Raw genomic sequence first — 21,447 nt, forward strand, 5'->3', positions numbered from 1 at the left:
AATCGTCTCCTCTCCAAGTTTAACAGCCTCCGGCTTTTCCCTTGTTCGGTTTATTAAAAAGGTATAAAAGCCAAATTTCTCTGGCTGTGGCTCCAGTTAAACACGCGTGGAATGGGATTCCACGGCTTCCAATCCTGAGGAGCTCAAGGCAAAGTTCTTCGCAGAGCACCTCCCTTCCAAAAAGAATCGTCTAAATCCCCTCCCCACTACCCTCAGGGGCCCAACAATAGTCCTGACCCTGGCGACCGATAGTATCAGTCGTTAAATACACGTCACATTTTCAGGTTCCGAGCATTGGCGAATGGCTAGAATTTAACAATATAGTTTTGCTTCCATTGTGTTTATTTTTACGGATATTTTCTAGGGATGGCAAGGGAAACTGATTTCCCAGGCTACACAGTTTCCATACATAGAAAAAAGACGGAAGAAATTCAAGGATAACAGCGAGTCTCGGCAACAGGGGTGGGTTTTGGGGTTTTTTGTTTTGTTTTTTGTTTTTTTTTTTTAACCTGTGGACGCCTGGAGCAGTGCGGCAGGACCTGGGGCTGCCAGCTACCCTAAAACAACTTGCGGGTTCTCGAACCACGTGGCACGGAAATGGCAACTACTGTGAATCTTTGCAGGGCACTGGTAGGAAGTCAGGATGGCCGAGCGGTCTAAGGCGCTGCGTTCAGGTCGCAGTCTCCCCTGGAGGCGTGGGTTCGAATCCCACTTCTGACAGTCCTACCCTTTTGCTGTTTTCTTTCTGCAACGTTAGACAACGTTAGAGAAAGGTGCATCTGACCACACTAAAAAGGGCTCTAGGGCACGCGTCGGGGCTTTCTTTTTACAATCCAAAACCAAATGAATGTCACTAAGAAGAAAATGCCTGTTAGGAAGGAAATACTTGTTTTGTAAAGAGAGGAAAAGAATACCCAAAGGTGTAACGTATTCCCAAGTTGATTTGCGGCTGTTCGTGGAAAACAAAACTGACTTGCAGCTGTTGGTGAAAAACGAAACAGCACTTGTCAGGAGTGGGATTCGAACCCACGCCTCCAGAGGAGACTGCGACCTGAACGCAGCGCCTTAGACCGCTCGGCCATCCTGACTGCTCGGGTGCTGCTTTGCAAGCAAACCTCTTCGGAATAGTTCTACTGTGCGCATGCGTAGCGAACAACCGGCCCGGGCTTTGTTTTACGCCGGGTGCTGGGAAGACCTGGAAAGAAAAGCGCTCTGGCTCAAAGGGGAGGGACGAAATGGGACGAGAAAGGGCGGAACGAGGCGCGTTGGTGGCAGCAGAGGGCGCGCGCAGCGTGCTGGAGAATCGAGGACTGTCACTTTGGCCCCCAGGCATTCGTGTCTCGGACACGTATTCATTATGCATGCGTGCATTCATTTACGATTCGTGTCGGCTTTGATACTTGCATATCTTCGAGCACCTTTGCATTTCTGCATACACTTCCTGTGCATTTCCTGCACGAGGAAGTCAAGCACACATTCCCGAACTGGCTTATGTAGATCTCTGCTGGCGCCCCTACCAGGTGAAACCCAGGTATTTCAAGGTCTAATCACAAGCACCTCGCGTTCTCCTTCCAAACGTTTGTTGGAACCGCAACTTCACATTTATATGCGTGTCAAAGCCATTTATTCAGGCTCGGGGTTAGACCGCGTCCTGCAGGGCACAACCGGATACGCTCTGTTCCCTGACCGTGTCCTTAGAGCCCAAACCGTGTTTGGCACACAGTGGGCGCGCAGGGAATGTCCGTGGGTTCATCCTTACCTCGCCTCCTCCTTCCTGCATTCTGTCATTTTGTGATTCACTTTTCCTCCCCAGCAGCCTCCTCTCACCCGCATCCTCACCCCGCCTCTGCGGGAAGCAGATCCGGACCCCTCCCCGCCCGCCCCCGCAGCACCTTCCGCCCCCTCCTGCCATAACCCCAGATTTAGGCACGCACCCGCCTCTGTCCCGGGATCAGAAGATTTAGGCGCCTCGAAGGCTCCTTTCTCCGCGGGATTTCCGGGAGGCAAAAAGGCACCTCCCCTCTCGCAGGATCTCATACGCCCCCATTTCCAGGCTCCCCAGAGGCCCTGGAGAAGATGCATCTCCTAAAGAAAGACGGGCAGAATGAGGGCACAGGAGACAGAGGTTCTGGCGTGGCTGGGCCACTGACTTGCTGTGTAACGTGAAAGAGAGCGCCTGAGGGCGACTTCTGGGGGTCGACCCTAGAGTCCAGGAGACAGACCCTAATGTGCGTGGTGGAGTCACATTCGCCCCTCATGCCCTCTGACTTACCTGACATGGTATCACAGAACAGCCTCAGCCAGAGAACTTTCCCTACCAACTCCGGGTCACGTCCCTTTGGGGACCCTCAGGGCTTGGGCTGCCAAGAGGTGCTGAGGCTTCTGGGTGCGCAGAGGTCTTGGTTATTTAACGAGTGATGAACCTGCAGGCGCCCTTTCCTTCCCACAAATGCCCCCTCCTCCTTGGCTGTCAGAATTTATTTCTTTAGGCTCAGCAATGACCCCTTTTGTATCTTCTCCTGAAATACAAATTACCCTGGACACTGGAAACAAACATTTGCCGAGCACTTGATATGTGCTTGCAGATGGTGTTACAAAACACAGTTTCTGCCCTCAAGATGAATGGCAAACAGCAAAGAAGTTCAGGTGCTGGTAAGTGCCAGAAAGTCAGGAAACCTGTAAGATAACCAAGGAACTCTCTGGAGCACCAATCCTGGCCATCTGATTCTATAGGCGCCTGCACCTTTCATTACCTTTCATTACTTGAATCTCATCCACAGAAACGCAAGTGGATTTTGTTGGGGTGGAATGCAATTAAATATTGCCCGCTGGATATTGGCCATTTATCCATTTATTGATTTATTTACTTATTCTGAAACAGAGAGAGAGACAGAATGCAAGAATGAGTGAGGCGGGGGACGGGGAGGGGGGGGAGAGAATCCCAAGCGGGCTCCCCGCTGTCAGCACAGAGCTCAACATGGGGTTCAATCTCACGAAACGAGAAATCATGCCCCAAGTTGAGATCAAGAGCTGGATGCTTAGCCAATTGGGCCACCCAGGTGCCCCTATGCATCTGTTTATAAATTCATTTCATCATTCCTGATTGCCAATATACAGGTGTCTTTGAATTCTCCTTAGAACCAGTTCTAACACCTTCTGGTTTTCTCATAAATTAATGCATTCCATGACATCTGACTTGTGTTCATTTTATATTTCTTTTTTTAATATAACGTTTATTTATTTGTTTTTGAAAGAAAGAGAGCGAGTGGGGGAGGGGCAGAGAGAGAGGGAGAGAGAACACCCCAAGAAGGCTCCCCACTGGCAGCTTTGAGCCTGATATGGGGCTCAAACTCACAAACCATGAGATCATGACCTGAGCCCAAACCAAGAATTGGCTGCTTAACTGACTGAGCCACTCAGGTGTCCCCCATTTTACATTTCTATGAGAATCATGGTATTACCTTTAAGAAGTCCCCTTTAACAGGGGCTCTCATAGGAAGAGTGGTCAGGGAGGACCTCTCTGAGGAGGTGACACAGTTCAAAAGGGAGAGACAAGCAAAATCAAAGCTGGTGGCCTTCTAGGTGGAACGCATAGCCAGTGCAAAGGCCCTGAGGCAGGGAGAAGTGTGGTCTGTTGGAGAGGCAGCAAGCCAGTGGGGCAGGGATAAGGGTGGGAGGAGGCTGAAGTCCATATCACACAGGGCTGGATGCCAGGGAGGGGAATTTGGATTTTCTTCTGTGTGTGATAGCTTCGTTGTCACTGGAGTACTTTAAGCAGGGGAGTAGGTGACTGGATCCAGTTAGCCTTTGAAAACGACCCCTTTGGCAGCTATGTGGCAGGTGGATATGAGAGGCCAAGAGAAAAATCAGAGCCCAAGGCCGTGAGAGATGGGGATGGCTAGACCGGGGAAGTGGCGATTGCAAAAGGTGGCTGAATTCAAGATTCAAGATGTGTTTTGGTAATAAAAAAGGACAAGCCCCACTGGCTGGCTGGTGTGTGCACTGGGTGCAGATGTGGAGAGAGGGGATGCTGGGATAGGACAGAAAGTCACTAAGGCCATAGAGGGGCCAGGTTACCAGCCACTCACAACTTCTCTTTAAGACAAGTGCTGCTGACTCCCCACTCCTGCTCCATTTTGCAAGGAGTTAAGGCTCAGACATTCTGAGTGACTTGCTAAGGTGCTCTGGAACCTTCCCCTCATGCCTTACACATCATTTTAGAGATAAGAAACCAGGCAGGCCAGAGCTACAGCCCAAGCCCCGCTCTGCCTGCTGCCCTCCTGGCCTGGCTGGAGGAAAGTGCTGGCTCGATGGGGGTCAGTACTGGAGCTCCACTCAGCACTGTCTCCTGGGTTGGGCTAGATGGTCGGCCCTCCTCCCTTGACACCTTTCGGGTACCAGACTGCTGGCCTGGAGGAAGCTTCTCAGGATCCCATTCCAGCCTCAGGCCCCCAAGACCAAAAATGGGAAAAGAGAGTTCCTGTTTTTCTCATTTTCCACTTATCACCAGTCTTGGCGTCAACAGTGGACCCTAGAGGGACAGGCCTCCCCCAGGCCCCCTCTGGGCATTTGTCCAGCTTGGAAGAGGAAAGTCCCCTGACCTCAGCCTGGAAAGTCTACCGGTGGTGGGGACGCCCCAGCATGGCTCCCCCTGTGCCCAGCCCCAAAGTGCGGATGAAGTCAGACCGCCAAGTGACAAGCTGGTGCTCAGCCAGCCGAGGGGCCCGAAAGGGGGATCCTAACATCCCTGTGACCTTGGCACCCATCACCACCTCTGCGTGGAGAAAGGGTGGCAGGAAGCTGAGTTTTAGTGAATGCCTTTTTTACGTCCATTATTTCACTTGGTGTTCATAACAACACCATGACACAGGCTGTCTTTGCTCCCATTTTACAGATAAGGAAAACGAGGCTCAGAGAGGCCAAGTAACTTACTCAGAGTCTGACAGCTGGTAAGTAGAGCCTGATTCTTCTGGCTCCATACCCCTTTCTTGAGAACCATCCTGGGCCTGGGACTGTGATAGGTGCTTTCTCTACATTGTCTCCTTTAGGAAACAAAACCAAAAAACAAAACAAAACAAAACAAAACAAAACAAAACAAAAACCATGAAGTTTGGCCAGCTGGACTTTGTGATGTTATTTTTACTCCTGTTTTTATTATTGAAAGAGACTTAGAAGAAAGGGTAGGATTTTCCCAGCAAGCCAGTCTCAGCAGCATGGCCAAGTTTTTGTGTCCAGGCTCTGGTTTCCTTGGCCAAGGTGGGGAGACAGAAATCACCAGGCGCCAGCACTGAAGCCCTGCCAAGGCCCTGGGTTGGGCGTCTTGGCTTACGGAGTGGGAAACCCAGGGGTGCAGTGGATGAAGCAGGCGTGGATCTTTGATGGGATGGGATGGGATGGGAAAAGCTCCGTCCACCCAGGTCCACCCGTGACATGGAGAGAGGTGGATGGCCCAGTTCCCCGATTTTGAACGAATCGCGTGGACGGTGGTGACCAGAATGGACCGAAGGCCACAAGCTCACTTCCAAGTTCTCTGGACTACATATCATGCCCCCAAAGCCTTTGGTCACCCTAGAAAGAGAACCCCATGGATGAGGGAGGCCCTGTAGCTTACCATAAGCAAGGGGTACAGAGCCAATTTTAACTCGAGGCAGCATGGCTGAATGTGTATATGTGTTTGGACTCTAGAACCATCTGAATCCAAATCCTGCTTCTGCTCTTTGCCAGCTCTGTGACCATAGGGGAGTCACTTAGCTTCTCTGTTCCTCTCAGTTCCTCAATTTCCCTGTGTGTAAAATGGATTTAGGGATAGTATCTGCCTCAAAGGGCTGTTGGAAAGCTGAAAGGGTTCACGCATGCTGAGCGGGGAGAGTGCTTGGACTAGAAATACACGCTTTGTGTGTTGGCCCAGAAAAAGAAAGTCCTGTACCCTTTCTTGCCCCTGGTGAATATTGCGGGGCAAGTTTTCAGCTGCCAAACTTGACTTTGCGGAAAGACGGTCCGCAGTGCCCTCCCCACAAGCACAGCAGCCCCTGACTGCCCCATATGAGCCAGCCTCGCTCTCCTCTCCAACCCCACCTGCCACCTCCAACCCCTACCCCATCTTTCTGTTTCTCTAACACACAAAGCCTGTGCCCTCCTGGGGCCTTTGCCCTGGTATTTCCTCTGTGTGGAGTCGTTTCCCTCCAGCGTATGCAGGACTGGTTCCTTCGGTCTTTCCCATGTCAGCTCTGCTGTATCCTGGCTGAAGTGGCCCCACGCCTTATCTCCCACTCGCTTTCCATCTGGCCTCCGCCTTACAGATGCAAAGCCACTGGGCTCACTTGCTGGCTTATTTGATGATCGTGCCTCTCTCCTACCAGGGTCTGTGCTCTGTAAAGGCAGTGACCTTGGCCATCTTGTTCACCAGTTATTCCCAGCAGGAGCTTGACAAAGAAGTATTGCATGAGTGGATGAATGGACAAATGGATGGGTGGATGGATGGATGGACGGATGAGTAAATTCCCTGGGTTCCTCAAACCAGTTTTCTGTCCCTCTCAGGTGGAGCCCAGGATGCCTCCCCAGGTGAGGCCATCCACGACCCTTGCCTGCTCCAGCAGCCTTCATCTCTGACCAGTATGTCCAGCCCTCTGCATGGGCACATCAGCCCATTTGGCCCATCTCGTACTCAGGGACCTCCAGGCCCCCTCACAGGCCCCATCTGCTCTGCCTCTTTCAGATAAAAGATTTTGTATTCTGCTTACCTCCCCGCCCTCAACCCCAGCCCAGGGCTTTCTCTCAGGACTGGCCGAGTGCTTAGTTTAGTGGTGAGGGGACACGTAGTGTGTGAGGTCTAGACCACTGGCTAGTCTCCTGTATACTCCCCATGCCCACATCCGCATGATGGAGTAAGCGACTGCGGTACTGGTCGGTTAACAGGGCTGCCCTGTGTCCTCACCACCTTCTCGGCCCCTCCTCACTCCTGATTCCCACAGTTGACCAACCCCGGCCCGCTGCAGCACAAAGGCTGTTATCCGTCCTCATTGTCAGGTGCCATCCTAGTCATTAAATCTTTTGAATATCTCCGCAGGACTAGATTCTGGCTTTCTTGTTCTACCTGATGCTCCAGTACTCTTTGGGAGCCCCTTTGAATTCAATCCAACCCCCACTCTGGCTACTTCCTCCTCCCCCTGCCCGCCCCTCTTCCTCTCCACTCCAGTCTTCTGCTACCAACCTGGATCTAGCTGTGCCTGAAGCCACCCATGCCTGGCCTTTTCAGTTTCATGAGCTAATGCCTCTTTTCACTTAAGCCACTTCAATGTCAACTTTTGCCACGTGTAACCCAAAGATGAATACAGCCTATATCTCTCTTCTGGCCAATATGATGGTCACAAGCTCGTTACTGAGCATTGGGAATGCGGCCACACTGGATTGAGATGGGTCATAAATGTAATCTACAAACTGGATTTCAAAGAAAGGAGGAAAAGAAGTGGAAATGATTTTATTATTAATTTATAATATTGATGACTTGTAGAAGAGAATGTTTTGGCTGTGTTTTACTAAACAAAAAACACTATTAAAATTTATTTCAACAGTTTGCGTTTACTTTTTCAGTGTTGCTACTGGGAAAATTTAATTGTCTATGCATCTCACGTTGTATTTCTATCATACGGCGCTGGCCTCGTGACTCACCAGCAAAACCTCAGGAAGCAGGAGATCAGAGCCTACCCAGGGAAACTGTGCAGTGTTGGAAAAGCTCCAAAGGTGTCAAAGAGAAGATAGGCAAAGAAGGACAGGTCTGACCTGCAGGGATGGAGGGGAAGGGGAGGACGTCCCAGGCAGGGGTGCACAACATGAGTGAAGGGCTGAGAGTTGGACGCAGATGAGATGGGTCTGAGGAGAACCGAGGGTTAAGACGGGCCACGGGTTCCTCCAGGGAAGCAGGGGATCTTGGGGAGAGGGCAGTACAAAGGGACGAACATTCCACTTTCCCTCCAGCCACCATACATTTTTTCTGTGCGTCATGAGGACCCAGGGCTGGTGCTGCCGTGTCCCTAGCTGTGTAGAGTTGGTTGGCCCCGAAATGCTGGGACCCAGAATTGCAGGCTATATCCGATGCCCATGCCCATCCAGGGAGGGGAAGAGGGGCCCCACTTCTGGGCAGGGGTGGAGGGGAGACAGAAACCAGCAGCTGCAAAGCCTTTCCCATCAGCGTGGAGCCAGTCAGAGTTTTAACATTTCTTCCAGAAATTCGTTCATCCTCAAATAGCTGGCAGGTTTTCCTGAGCTATTACTGTGCCTCACAATTTCTGTTTTATCTAGGAAATAGAAACACTGTGTTTTTTTCCTGGTTCCTGCAGTGCTTTTCTTTGCTGGCATCCAGATTCTAGAAAAAATACTCTCGTCCTGGGGACCTCAACAGATGATGTGCCAGCCAGCAGGGGCCTGGGCAAGTGCCAGATGGACTCTCGGGGTCCCAGGAGTCATTATGGAGTAGTACAAAATCGGGGTGCCCCGTCCTCTAGCCAGAGACTCCTTGGAGGAGCCATGTCCCCCCAATTCACTGCTTTTGCCATGCAAAAGAAAAAAGTCGTGACAATTACTTCTCATTCTAAAACAACAACAACAGCAACGACGAAAACGAAAAGACGTATTACTGACCCCTCTTGTGTTCTCCAAAGGTTTCAGCAGGTACATACAGCAAGTGTCTTGGTTTATGAAGCTCCCAATAAAAAAGAGGCGGGTCCTGATGCAATATTTTTCCAGGTCAGGTGTTCTGAAAAAGATTCAGCGCTGTTGAGGAGCTCAGTGCCTTCACCTGGTCCTCAGCTCCCCACTGGACATCCCCTCCCCCTGGGAAGCTGAGCTCCAGCCTGGGTCAGCTCCCCTGTCTGCACCAGAACCACAGCAGGGTGTATAGTTATGTATGAGTGTGTGTGTGTGTGTGTGTGTGTGTGTGTGTGTGAACCTCAGGCCGCATGCGTCCCCACCAGACCCCCACATTGCATATGGGCAGGGCCTGTCTGGGCTCTTCATCCCCCACTGATCCCCAGCACCCAGCACCTTGTAAGTCCTCCAGAAATATTTATTAATTGAGCAAATGAATGGATAAATCCTACATTCAGAGTCTTTTCCCCAGATATTTACAGCACCCCCACTGAAGACCTCAGTCCTTGGGTTCTAAACCCCGAGATTATATTATGGAGGAAGCGATTCTCTCCTAATATCTGGAACATTCCTTTCTCCACCTAGTTGGTGCCCCGGTTGAGTACCCACTCTGCGCCAGCCCTGGGGGCCCCAAATAGGTGTGGGGGCAGGAGTGTGTGTTTCCATAAAGTCTATTTCATGTCCCTGTTGCCTTAAGGAGGCATGTTTACAGGGATCTTCAAGTTAGACTGTGCAGGTTTCTACCCTTTGAGAACTACTGAGGGAAACTGAGGCAAGGGATTCAGAAACATTCTGTGACACCGGGCAGCTGGAGAAGACAAAGATCACCAGGCTTGGGCTTCCACCTCCAGCCTGGGATTTGTGTCTTTCAACCAAGGTCCCCTTCAAGATATCTGTGCCCATAAACCCCAGGAGGTGGAAACTCCACGAGCTAGAAACTCCGTGAGCTACCAGGGCTGAGGGGTGAGGACAAGAGCCGTAGAATCTTGGCCAGAAGGGGAAGGGGTAGGGTGCCCAGCTCTGGCTGCGGACGGGAGGCATCCGCTGGCACGAGAGCTGGTTTAGAAGACAGCAACTGGAATTTGATGGGATAGAAGGTAGAACCTTTGAAGGCAGCTTGGCCAGGAGGGGAATGTGGCCTCTCTAGGGTGGGGTCTGGACCGGCTCTAGGAGTCTGATGACGATGGGGTTGTGCCAGCGTCTGTGACTAGGGTGCGTAGAAGTGTGTGTCTCTGGGAGTGAGAACATGTGTGTCAGTGTTTATGCAATGTGCACATGTGTGATTAAGTGTGTTTAGAGACGGATGTGTGTCTGTGGGGGTGAGGGCACCCTGCTGGGCCAGTATGTGTGTGGGAGGCATTTTTGTGCGGCAGGCTGAGTCGCTGGGTGTGCCAGGGTGAGGATTTGCCTGTATGTGTGGGACAAGGCATGTGCAAAGAAGCACTATAAACTTGGGATGGAGCCATTCAGGGCTTACACGTCTGATAGACTCATGGCAATTTGGAGACTTGAGGGCAGGAGAGTCAAGTTCAAATCCCAACTTTGCCACTTTTCAGCTGTGTGGCCTCAACGGTTTCTTCTCCCCTTCAAGCCTCAGTTTCCTCATCTATAGGATGGGATCATTACCCTTATTGCCTCCCAGGGGTGACTGACAGACGACTCTGGGGGGATGCCAAGAAACCTGGTAGCTCAGGCTTGCTCTGGGGAGAGGTGATGAGAAAGGGGTGCCCATTCTCTGTGCCCCCGGACTTTCTAACCGTGAGCGTGAATTCGTTTTGTCATAAAAAAGATGTTGGGAAAAGGCATTTGTGCTCTGGAGACCCCTCACTACCTTTTTCAGTCTGGCCAGGGAGATGCTTGTGGTTCTGCTGAGAGATGACCATGGTGGCCACAGCCAGGGAGAGAAGTTATTTGCCAGGGGACAGGACCTGAGGCTGCGCAGGCCCTAGGTGGCCTCCCTTTCGCCAGGAGCCAGCTGGGGATGTCACGGTCTAACTTTTGGAAGACAGGAATGTTGCTTCCAGGAGGCCTCCTGGCTTGCATTCCTGGCCAAGGAGAATGGAGACCAGGACTTGCCGAAACAGGTCCTACAAGACATAAGGGGTTAAATGAAACGGGAACTTGGGTTCACAAGCCAGTTTTCTATTTCTTCCTTTCATAATTGTTTTTGTTTTCATCTCCCGCATGTTCCCCCTCCCCCGCAAAGCAATGAATCACAGAAAGCTATTATCAGAGATTACCTCTGGGCAGGAAGAAAGCTTTCACTATCCTTTTCGTACCTTTCCTGATAAGGATTGAATTTTCCAACCATATATGCTTTTCTTTCTGTCTCCCCCTCTTCTTCCTGCAGACATCAGGAAGTCTCTGGCCAGACATCCTACCCTTTGGGGGTTTTCTTCTTTGAACCTCAGTGTGTTACAAGGAAATTAAAACTGCGGTCACTGTTATATTATTAAAACTTTTTTTTTTTAACATTTATTCATTTTTGAGAGACAGAGTGTGAGTGGGGGAGGGGTAGAGAGCAAGGGAGACACAGAATCCGAAGCAGGCTCCAGGCTCTGAGCTGTCAGCACAGAACGCGAGGCAGGACTCGAGCTCATGGACTGGGAGATCATGACCTGAGCCGAAGTCGGATACTTAACTGACTAAGCCACCCAGGCGCCCCTTTATCATTGTAAACATGCCAGAATGATGAATTTCAATACTTTACACATTTTTTACATTATACACATTAAAATATTTTTAATGTTTTTATTTTTGAGAGAGAGGTGGGAAGAGGGGCAGAGAGAAGGGGAAATAGAGGATCTGAAGCAGACTCCATCCGTACTGCCGGCACAGAGCCCCATGTGGTACTCGAATCCACGAACCCGTGAGATCATGACCTGAGCTGAAGTCAGATGCTTAACTGGCTGAGCCACCCAAGCTCCCCTCATTATACATATTTTTAAAAAATTTAACAGGCACTACATTTACAAAAGGTGAGAATTTGAAAAAATGCAATGCCCCTTTGTGATTAAAAAAAAAAGCACACACACACACACACACACACACACACACACCAACTCAACACAAGAATACACGGGAACTTCCTTAGCTTGATAAAGGGCATCTATGAGAAGCCCACAGCTAACATCACACTTAATGATGAAAGACTGGATATGTTCCCCCGCTGATCAAGAACAAGACAAGGATTTCTGCTCTGTCCTCCTTTATTTGACAACGGGTTAGAGGTGCTAGCCAGAAAATTAAGCAACAGAGAGAAATAAAACGTATCCAGATTGGAAAGGAAGAAGTAAATTATCCCCATTTGTAGATGACATGATTATATACACAGAAACATTTCAGGGAACTAGCAAAAAACAAGCAAACAAAAAACCCAAACAAGCAAACAAACAAACAAACAAACCCCACTAGAAACCCTACTGGAAACAAAAGTAATGCTGTGAGATTGTAGACTGGAAGAGCAATATGTAAAAATCAACTATATTTCTATATACTACTCATGAATAATCCAATAATAAAATTAGGAAAACAATTCCATTCACAACAGTACCAAAAAGAATAAAATACTTTGGGATAAATTTAACAACACAGTGTAAGAAGATTTGTACAGTGACTATTATAAGTCTTTGCCAAGAGAAATTAAAGAAATCTAAATAAATAGACATTCTATGTCTATGGGTTGGAGGACATATTCAATAGGCAATTTCTCTTCTATTTGACCTATCGATCCAACTCAATTCTTACTAAATTCAAATTCTTTTTCTTTCTTTTCCTTCTTTTTTTTTTTTTTTTTTTGGCAGAAATGGAATAGCTGTTTCTAAAAGGTATATTAAAAGACAAATGGCCTAGATTAGTGAAAGCAATCTTGAAAAAGAATAATAAAGCCAGAGGGCATAACTTCCCAATTGCTAAACTTTCTGTAAATCAACAGTAATAAAGAAGAGTGTGGGACTGAGTAAGGAGAGACATGTAGATCGATGGAATAGGAGTGAGAGCCCAGAAATAAACGCTTAAATTTATGGTCAGTTGATTTTCAACAAAGGAGCCAAGGTAATTCAATGGAAAAAGATTAGTCTGTTCAGCAAGTGGAGTTGGGACAACTGGATACACACATGCAAAAGAATGATATTGGGCAAACCAGTCACAAAATTTAACCCCAAATGGATCAGAGACCAAAATGTAGAGTTAAAACTGTAAAGCATTTAGGAGAAAATCTCTGTGACCTTGGGTTAGGCAAGGGCTTCTTAGATGTGACAGCAAAAGCACAATTCATAAAATTAAAAAATTAATTAACTGGATTTCATCAAAACGTAATACTTTATGAGTCACCATTCAGAAAATCTAATCACTAGAAGAAAACATTCACAAATTCTGTATGTGCTTAGAGGTGTACAGAATACTTTGTAGAACACTTATGACCCTGAAACAGGAAGACAAGTAACCCAATTTAAAAACAGGCAAAACAGGGGCTCCTGTCTGGCTCAGTCAGTAGACCATGTGAGTCTTGATCTTGAGGTTGTGGGTTTGAGTGCCACCTTGGGTGTAGAGATTACTTAAAATGAAAATCTTTTAAAAAATTAGGGAAAATATGGGAATGCAAGCTGGTGCAGCCACTCTGGAAAACAGTATCGAGGTTCCTCAAAAAACTAAAAAGAGAACTACCCTACGACCCAGCAATTGCACTACTAGGCATTTATCCACAGGATACAGGTGTGCTGTTTCGAAGGGACACATGCACCCCCATGTTTCTAGCGACACTATCAACAACAGCCGAAGTATGGAAAGAGCCCAAATGTCCGTCGATGGCTGAATGGATAAAGAAGATGTGGTATATACATACAATGGAGTATTACTCAGCAATCAAAAAGAATGAAATCTTGCCATTTGCAACTACGTGGATGGAACTGGAGGGTATTATGCTCAGCGAAATTAGTCAGAGAAAGACAAAAATCATATGACTTCACGCATACGAGGACTTGAAGAGACGCATAAGGGAAGGGAAACAAAAATAATATAAAAACAGGGAGGGGGACAAAACAGAAGAGACTCATAAAGATGGAGAACAAACTGAGGGTTGCTGGAGGGGTTGTGGGAGGAGGGATGGGCTCAATGGGGAAGGGGAAAAGGAATCTACTCCTGAAATCATTGTTGCACTATATGCTAATTGGGATGTAAATTTTAAAAAATAAAAAATAAAATTAAAAAATAAAAATAAAAAAAATCAGGGAAAATAACTGAATAGATATTCCCTGAAGAAGCCATATGAGCATCCAGTAAGCATATGATAAGGTGTTCAACACCTTTAGTCATTAGTTCAATATAAACCACAATGAGATACCAATTTGTACCTCAAGAATTACCGTAATAAAAAAAGACAGATAATAGCAAGTGATAGCAAGAAACTAGAACCCTCATAAATTGATGGTGGAAATGTAAAATGATAACGTTCAGTTGGGAGAAGTTTGGCAGTTTCTTAAGAAGTTAAACAAAAATGTTCTGTGTGATGTTTCTAACATTTACCAAAGAGAAATAAAAACGTAGGTCTATACAAACACTTAAATATAAATGTTCAGGGGCCCCCGGGGGGCCCATTCAGTTAAGCGTCCGACTCTGGATTTCGGCTCAGGGTATCACCTCACAGTTCCGTGGGTTCGAGCCCTGCGTTGGCTTGTGCTGATCTGCTTGGAGCCTGCTTGGGATTCTCCCTCATTCCCTGCCCCTCTCCCGCTTGCGCTTTCTCTGTCTCTCTCCAAATAAATAAATAAACTTAAAAAAAATCTATATAAAAATAAATATCAATGTTCAAAGCAGCATTATTCATAATAGCCCCAAAGTGGAAACAACCCAAGTGTCCATCGATGGATGAACGATGGATGAACGAAGAAACAAAATATAGTATACACGTGTGATGGAACGCTGTAATTCAGCCACAAATAGGCATGATGTACTGATACATGCTAAAACATGGATGAAACTCCAACACACTATGCTAAGTGAAAGTAGCCAGACAGGATGATTCCATGTCTGTGCGTTGTCCAGAAAAGGCAAATCCGTAGAGAAAATCATTAGTTTAGTCGTTGACGGGGGTTGGGGAAATAGAAAGGGAAATGACTACAGACAAGCGTGAGGGCCCTTCCAAGGTTTAATGGAATGTGCTAAAGATTTGTGGTCATGGTTGCACAACTCGGTACATTTAGCAAAAGTCATTGAATTGAGGGTGCCTGGGTGGCTCAATCGGTTGAGCCTCTGACCTCCGCTCAGGTCATGATCTCCCAGTTGGGTTCGTGAGTTTGGGCCCCAGGTCGGGCTTGCTGCTTGTCAGCGCAGAGCCCGCTTCAGATCCTCTGCCAGCCCCCCGCCCCCGTCCCTCTCCTGCTTGTGCTCTCTCTCAAAAATAAATAAAACATTGGGGCGCCTGGGTGGCTCAGTCAGTTAAGCGTCCGACTTCGTCTGGGGTCATGATCTCACAGTTCGTGAGTTCGAGCCCCGCGTAGGGCTCTGTGCTGACAGCTCAGAGCCTGGAGCCTGTTTCAGATTCTGTGTCTCCCTCTCTCTATGCCCCTCCCCAACTCATGTTCTGCCTCCCTCTGTCTCAAAAATAAATAAACATTAAAAAAATTAAAAAAAAACATTAAAAATAAATAAGAATCATTGAATTGTACACTTAAAAACAAAGTAAAAAGACCTGGTCCAAAACAAAACAACCACAACCCAAAGAACATACAATTTGTTTATCTGTTCTACTGCTGATAGACATTTGGGTAGTTTCCAGTTTGGAGCGATTATAGATTCTGCTAATGTGGACATTCTTGTATATGTCACTTGGTGGACATCTGCACACATTTCTTGTAGGTGTATATCTAACAGTGGAATTATGCATACATTCGCCTTTGGTAAATACCGCCAAGGAATTTTCCTGGGTCTTCCCCAATTACATCTCTATCAGCAGTGTATGAAGTTGCTCTGCATCCTTGCTGACACTTGGATTATCTGTCATTTTATTTTCAGCTTTTTTGATGGGTACGTAATGGTGCCTCATTATGGTTTTAATCTGCATGTCCCTGATGACTAATAAAATTGGACACCATTTCAAATTTGCTTTGTTTTTGTTTTTTGGCCATTTGGAAATCCTCTTCGGGAAATGCTGGTTCAAGCGTTTCTGCCCCTTTTCCCCCTTAACTAGTCTGTCATTTTCTTATTGATTTTTGTAGGACTTCTTTGTATATTCTAGATAGGAGGGTTTTTTTTATCCCACCTTTTGACTTTTCACTTTTTTTGTAACAGTATTTTCTGATAAACACACATTTTTGTTTTAATGTAGTCTAATTTATCAGGGTTTTTTTCCCCCCTTATGGTTAGTACTTAAAAAAAAAAAAAAACTTTTTTTAACATTTATTTATTTTTGAGAGATAGAGGCAGAGCATGAGTGGGGCTGGGGGTGGGGGAGAGAGAAAGAGAGAGAGATACAGGATCCAAAGCAGGCTCCAGGCTCTGAGCTGTTTGTTAGCACAGAGCCCGACTGGGGCTCGAGCTCACAAACTGCGAGACCATAACCTGAGCTGAAGTCGGACGCTCGACTGACCGAGCCACCCAGGTGCCCCTAGTTAGTACTTTTTAATATTGCCAATTAAGAGGTCTTCTACTTCATCATCATGAAGATGTTTCCTGTTTTTTATTCTATTTTTTAAATGTTTGTTTGCTTGTTTATTTAGTTTGAGAGAGAGAGAGAGAGAGAGAGAGAGAGAACGGGGAAGGGAAGAGACATGAGGGAGACAGACGATCCAAATTGAGCTCTGAGCTGACAACAGGGAGCCCGATGTAGGGCTCGAACTTACCAACCATGAGATGGTGACCTGAGCTGAAATCAAGAGTCTGACACTTAACCAACTGAGCCATCCAGGTGCCCTCCTTCTCCTCCTCCTTCTTCTCCTCCTCCTCCTCCTGCTCCTCCTTCCCCTTCCCTTTCCCCTCCCCTTCCTCCTCCCCTTCCCTTCTCCTCCTCCCCCTCCTCCTCCTCTTCCCCCTCCTCCTCTTCCTTCCCGTCCTCCCCCTCCTCCTTTTTCTTGAATCTAATGGGTATGTCCTCCAACTTTGTTTTTCTTCCTCAAATTTCTGTGGCCATTTTAGGTCTTCTGCCTCTCCATTTATATTTTAGAATCTGTATGTAATAAAAACCCATCTTGTGATTTTTTTTTACTGGAATTGCATTAAATCTATAGACCAATTTGAAGAAGTCAGAAGTGGACTTCTTTACAATATTAAATCTTCCCATCCATGATCATGGTTTATTCCTCTATTCGTTTAGCTTTTCTTTAATTTTATTTTCCAAAACATTCTGCAGTTTTCAGTGTTGAGCTCTTGTATAATTTTTATTAGATTTATCTCTAGGTTTTCAATTATCTCTGGTATTGTATAACATTTGAAAATATCAGTTACAATTTTTAGTTTCCATTTTAAAATTCAAGTATATATTTGTATGTTACTTGTTTATAGAAATATAATTAACTTTTGGGGTGCTTGGGTGGCTCAGTCGGTTAAGCGTCTGACTTCGGCTCAGGTCATGATCTCACAGTCTATGAGTCTGAGCCCCGTGTTGGGCTCTGTGCTGACAGCTCAGAGCCTGGAGCCTGATACGGATTCTGTGTCTCCCTCTCTCTCTCTCTGCCTCTCCCCAACTTGCGCTGTCTCTCTCTCTCAAAAATAAACAGACATTAAAAAAATAAAAATAAATTAAAAAAAGAAATAGAATTAACGTTTGATTATTGACCTTGGATGCAGCAACCATGCTAAACAATACATTCAGTATTTATGTATTTTAGAATAAATAAATCAATTAGATATTAAATCATCAGTCAGTTGAAAGGACAATTCTTGGGAAGGCACCCCTCTTGAAGAGTGTCAGCCCCAAACCCACTGTGCTTCGGACACGAAGAGAGTGGCACAGAAGCCGAGACCACCGGAGGGAAAGCAGTGAGTAGGGGCCGTGCACAGTGAGGGATGTGAGGAGGTGGGAGCCACGGCTGGCCTAGGCAGACTGCAGCAGCAGCCACAGAAAAAGATCCAGACCCGAGGAGAAGCCAAGGCACCAAGATGTCAAGATGGCAGAGTGCCCGGCACAGGAAGCAGGAGGTCCCATTCCTGAGGGCGGGGGACCCCGCAATAGGATCCTTAGAGACCATCCCATCTCCTGAAGTCCTGTTTCCTGTGTGTCCCTATGACATGTCCCCATCCCAGAAGTCGTGAGCACGTCCTGTTCCTCAATGACACTGGCTCCGATGGGGCTCTTCTACTGACCCTCCAGTCGGCTTAGGAAGGTGGCTGCCTCCTCTGGTTCCATACCCCCGGGCTGGGCGAGGTAGGCTGGTGACTAGAGACCTCCTGCCTTCCCCAGACCAAGCGAGGGGACTCAGCTGCTCAAGGGAGCCCCAGGGCCTCCCTGCCCTTGCTCACTGTTCCCCACCCCGGTTGCCTGTGAGTGTTCCATGTCCCTGCCTGGGAGGTCCAGGAAATTCTTTCTGTGTTACAGATGGCCATGAATCTGTCTGTGACCTCCCTCTCCAGCTGACCTGTTCTGCAAGAATCTTCCAGAGCTCTTAGGCCAGAGGGCCACTGCGTGAGGTGGACCCCTCTGTTCCGTCCATTCCTATATTGCCATCTTCCTTAGAGAATCTCCTCTCTCTGGTCCTAACCTCCAGGGTGGGAGCCCGATCCTGCAGCTGGCATTTTCCCGAAACTCCACTAGTCCTTTCCCCAGAAGCTCCCTCTCTCCACCCCATGCTTCAGGGGGTCTTGAACATCGGGTGACGTGGGGAAAGGTTTCGTGGAGCCCCAAAAGAGCAAGATAGAGCTGAGCTCGGAGGACAGAGCGCTGGCCGGCACTGAAACTCTCCCCGAGCCCAATTTCCATGTGAATAGTAGCCATTGTTAACTCTGCCCCACTCCCTTCTCCTGTGGATGCGTTTATTTCATCTTCACAAAAGTCCTCTGAGCTGGGTGCTCTTGTTTTCCCCATTTTGCAGAGAAGGAAACAGGCGCCAAAGGGTTAGGTTGCTTGCCGAGGTCCACAGCTGTAAGCGATAGAGCCAGGATTCAAGCCTAAGCAGCTTGATTCCAAAATGCGGGCTCTCATCGAACACGTTCCGCTCCGCTGCCTTCCGCAGTCCTTGGGCGAGATCCCACCTCTGAGCTTTATGTCATGCTGTTCCCTCCTACTGCAATGCCCTTCCTCCCTTCTCCACCTTACAAAATGCATCCTTCCAGGTGGATACGAGCGCTTCCCCTCTATGCTCCCCTCCCCGCACCAGGCAGAGTTCCATGGCATCCTTCTCTGGGCCACCAGGCTGCCCCTTCTTTCCACCTTGGCGTGGACACGCCATGCTGTCTTTGCCCACTGATGACGTCACTCTACATCGAGCCATGAACGTTTCCAAGCAGGCCCTGGGCCTCGTCCAGCATGGTGTCGCCAGCCTCAAGCACACAGCAGACTTATCCCAGAGCTGTTCGGTGCTCCAGATGAGGGTTGCCTCAGCCTCTGACTTTCTGTGGGACTCCGGATAAATCACTGCTCTTCCCTCACCTCAGTTTCCCCAACTCGGCCATTCCCAGGAGTGAAAGTTTTCCCTAATTGTTCCTCAGCTGCTGAAAGCCCCATCTCTCCCTGCCAGGGAAATCACCTGGGGACTTACCCTCCACAGACCACTCTCTGGGGAAAGACTGGTTGCTGCTGGTTGGGCCAGCCTGATGTGCTGGGATTTCAAGCTGGACTGGGACTGTCCTGAAGGAACATCTGAGTCACCTTCCTGTCTGAGGAAGGAGTTTGGCTGCTCTCCCTGGGATGGCGAAGGGCCAGGAATGATCCTGAGCCCTCCGTCCAAACTCTACTCTTCTTGCCCAGGCCCGGGGAGGAGGGTCGGCCAGTGACAACACCCCACTGAAAATCATAATTGTTATGAAGTGTTATATGCGGCCCCCGCCCCCATTCATTCACAGTGCTGCGCGTTCCCAAGCCAGGGCAGCAGGGCGGCGGGGTGGTTAGGACAGTAGGTTGGGATCAGGCCAGAGCTCCAGCTCCAGGGCTGCCCTTCCTTCACCCCTCCGAGCCTCAGTCTCCCCATCTGTCAAGTGGGACAAGAGCGCCTTTCCTCATGGGTCGCTGTGAAGAATATGTGAGGCACACGGTGCCTGAACTGTACTTATTCCTCGGTACCTGGCTTCGACGGTGGCATAGGTGAGATCTGTAAGCAACTTGGAGGCAACCAGCAGGCGTTCTATTTACCTCCGTGTCCCCAACATCCAGCACAGGACAAATACCCAAAAGGCCTAAGGAAATGGTTCACTTTCGGCTCTGCCCCAGTGGCTGTGTGTTTTTGGACAATCTGCTTTCCCTCTCTGGGCTCAGCCTCTTCGGGGGTTGATGTGAAGTAGCCTAAGCTTACACTTTAATATCAAGGCCCAAGGGAGCGATAGGTCACCTTAGGGACCCAAAGTCGGCAGAGCTGGCCAGGTATGATTTCTGTCCCCAACACTAACTAGCTGTGTGACATAAGGGAAGTTTTTTGATCTCTTGAAACCTCAGTTTCTTTATCTGTAAAATGTGTCCAGATTCTCCCTTCTCCTCAGTATTGTTCTGAGACTCTGTCACATGAAGAATGCTTGGCATAGACCCAGAACACTGTAAGTACTCAAATTAATTAAAGATAGTTTGAGAGCAAGGGGGAAAGTGGGGGCAGAGGGAGGGTGGTTGTAAAGCATGTGTGTGGGAGCCCAGAAGAGGGAGAAACACACTCTGGCTGTTGAGGCATAGAGAGGACCTCCTTGGAGAAGATTGGCCTGGAGGCCCAGAGAGGGAAGGCGACTTGCTCAACGCCACACAGCTATTGCGACATAGCTGAAACAGGCTCAGCAGATTTGGCCCCAGTTTGGGCCGGAAGATTAGCAATCCATGAGGGGGGCAGGCACTGGCTCTCAGATGACCCCCTAGGGAAAGCAGGGGTTTCTCTTTTCCATTTTGTACTTGAGAAGCTCTGATTTCCTCTCCCCCTTCTGAGACGCCACGGTTTCCTAAAACAAACAAATAAATCTTGGCCTGTTTTATCTCATTTGATGAATGATTTGTTTTAAATAATATGTCTGAGCAGGGACAGTTTTTTCCTGCCGATTTCACCCTCTAACTTGAGGAATGAGCTTCAGAATGTGAGATAAGACTGGGTTCTAGACCTCTCTGGGCCTCAGTTTCCCCTTGTGTCAAATGACCTGATCTACAGGTATTCATGTACTCTTGTAAACCATGTACTCTTGGGGAGTCTGGCTGGCTTAATCGGTGGAACACGTGACTCTTGATCTCGGAGTTGTGAGTTCGAGCCCCACGTTGGGTGTAGAGATTACTTAAAAGTAAATTCTTTGAAAAAAAAACAAAAACAAAACCCAAAACCCAAAACCATGCACTCTTCCAGGCCACTGAAATCTATTGTAAAATGGGGGGCTAAAAGGAACAGAGCAGTGTGCAGAGAAGACTGCAGCATTAGGAAGGGCAGGAGAAATTACCTATATATATCTGCTTACGTACGCAGAAAATTCCCTCCGGGCTGCATGAGGAATTAGTCACAGCAGTTGCTTCTGGGGAAGGAAACGGGTCAGGGATGGAGGAGAATTGTTCACTGTTTATTTTTTTTTAAGTTTGTTTTGAGAGAGAGGGAGAGAGAGAACTAGCGGGGGAGAGGCAGAGACAGAAAAGAGCCTGATGCAAGGCTCAAATTCATGAACTGCGAGATCATGACCTGAGGGAAGTTGGACACATAACTG

The 21,447-nt window shown here is 48.0% G+C and overlaps 2 non-coding genes across 2 annotated transcripts; one reads left to right on the forward strand and one right to left on the reverse strand.

Annotated features, from left to right (window-relative positions):
- The first annotated feature begins 637 nt into the window (after positions 1–637).
- TRNAL-CAG (transfer RNA leucine (anticodon CAG)) lies at positions 638–720 on the forward strand. The gene has a single exon. It is a non-coding gene; the product is annotated as a tRNA-Leu (tRNA).
- A 285-nt stretch (positions 721–1,005) lies between these two features.
- On the reverse strand, positions 1,006–1,088 carry TRNAL-CAG (transfer RNA leucine (anticodon CAG)). Its single transcript has one exon. It is a non-coding gene; the product is annotated as a tRNA-Leu (tRNA).
- Between the last annotated feature and the right edge of the window lie 20,359 nt (positions 1,089–21,447).

The sequence above is a fragment of the Panthera uncia genome, unplaced genomic scaffold (assembly GCF_023721935.1).
Source record: "Panthera uncia isolate 11264 unplaced genomic scaffold, Puncia_PCG_1.0 HiC_scaffold_349, whole genome shotgun sequence".
Classification (NCBI taxonomy): domain Eukaryota; kingdom Metazoa; phylum Chordata; class Mammalia; order Carnivora; family Felidae; genus Panthera; species Panthera uncia.